This window comes from Mesitornis unicolor, unplaced genomic scaffold (genome assembly GCF_000695765.1).
Source record: "Mesitornis unicolor isolate BGI_N332 unplaced genomic scaffold, ASM69576v1 scaffold2516, whole genome shotgun sequence".
NCBI classification, from domain to species: Eukaryota; Metazoa; Chordata; class Aves; order Mesitornithiformes; family Mesitornithidae; genus Mesitornis; species Mesitornis unicolor.
In genome coordinates, this window is record NW_010190045.1 from 14,525 (window position 1) to 16,039 (window position 1,515).

Genomic DNA, 1,515 nt, shown 5'->3' on the forward strand with positions numbered 1-1,515 from the left:
ATGTAAATCAAGGTTTCATTCTTTCATGGCCATTAGGATTTTTTTCCCCTTTTTCACTTGGTAAACATTTTGCATTCCTCTTCATGTAAGTATCCTGCAATGCCACCCCCTCCTTCTTTGGTATTTTCCGTTATGAGAGTCCATGACTCCCACACAGCTCCCAAAGCCTTGCCAGCTTTGGGTGTACCCCAAAGAAACCCCCCCTGCAGCACCATCTACCAGAGAGGAACGTGGATGTGGGGACTGAAGGTAAAAACTCTTTAGGTTTCAAAACTGAAATAAGTCACAAACTGGAAGTGATGGTGTACAGAATTATTTGCTATCGTAAAAGGTCATTTATAAACATTTTTTTTCCTATAGTTTATATATCTAAAAGAAGTACATTTATAAAATCTGTTGTTTTATCTTATACACATATCCGTATTCAGGTATTTCTAGAAAGAGAGACTAAGCTTGTTTAATCACACACTGCCTCTTCCAAGGGACCTTGTTCAGTTCAGAGAGGAGAAATCAAGAGCCTAGATTTAGGAGTTGCGTACTCAGCTCCAACTTTGACCCTTCCTTGAAGCCCCATGTTAGCCAGCAAAGTAACTGCTGTAAACCCCCTGTTTTTCTTTCTGTAAATAACAACGCAAAGAACGCCTCCTATGTCACCTTTCTAACTTGAACTGTGTTACAGTTTCATGCTCTTTTTCCCCATGAAACGCACACTTAAAGATGTGACGTGATCACTGTGGTGGTATCAGGACTTCCCTGCTGCGGGGATGACCGCGTACGGGCAGCAATCGCGCTGACCCTCCCCTGCCCAGGAGGTAAAAGCTGTGCCTCAATTCTTCCACTGGCAACAAATCCAATAATTTTTCTTATTGCAGCAATTCATATTCAGAGTTACAAAGGAAAAGAGGCAGGGAAAGTACAAAAATCACCGCTTGATTAAGAAGGGTAAGACTTACCTTTCTCTGAACCTTTTTTCCTGAGGACGGCGAGCTCTGAAGTCCAATGCACAGCAATTAAAGTGTAAACATTCACATATTTAATAGTACCATCAAAATAACCATCATCACTACATTAAAAACTTCAAAAATGCATTTGCATATGGTCCTAATATAAATTAAATATACCAACTAAAAGTAAATAAATTTAACATTAGATAATGCTATAAATAATGGTAAATGCGTTTAGTGTACCTTTGAGTCATAAAAATGCCTTAAAAAACAGGTAAGTTTACAGCTTATCACCAATACTCTGGATACCACTGCCATTATTTTTTTTTCCAAACATTGATAAGTCTACATTTGACAATTCAGAATGATTTTTGGCCACTGAACACTTGGATGGAGGAAGAGGTGTGTGGGATGTCCAGGATGAAGTCCAAGTTTTATTTCACAATAAAACTTCTTTGATTCCCAGCGTTGATAACAAGGCTCTTTCTTTTCAAAACCTTAATTTTTAAGTGCTTTTTTAGTTTGGTTTTTAACTCATTTAGATATCCATTTTGCGAAGGCTCATCCTGCT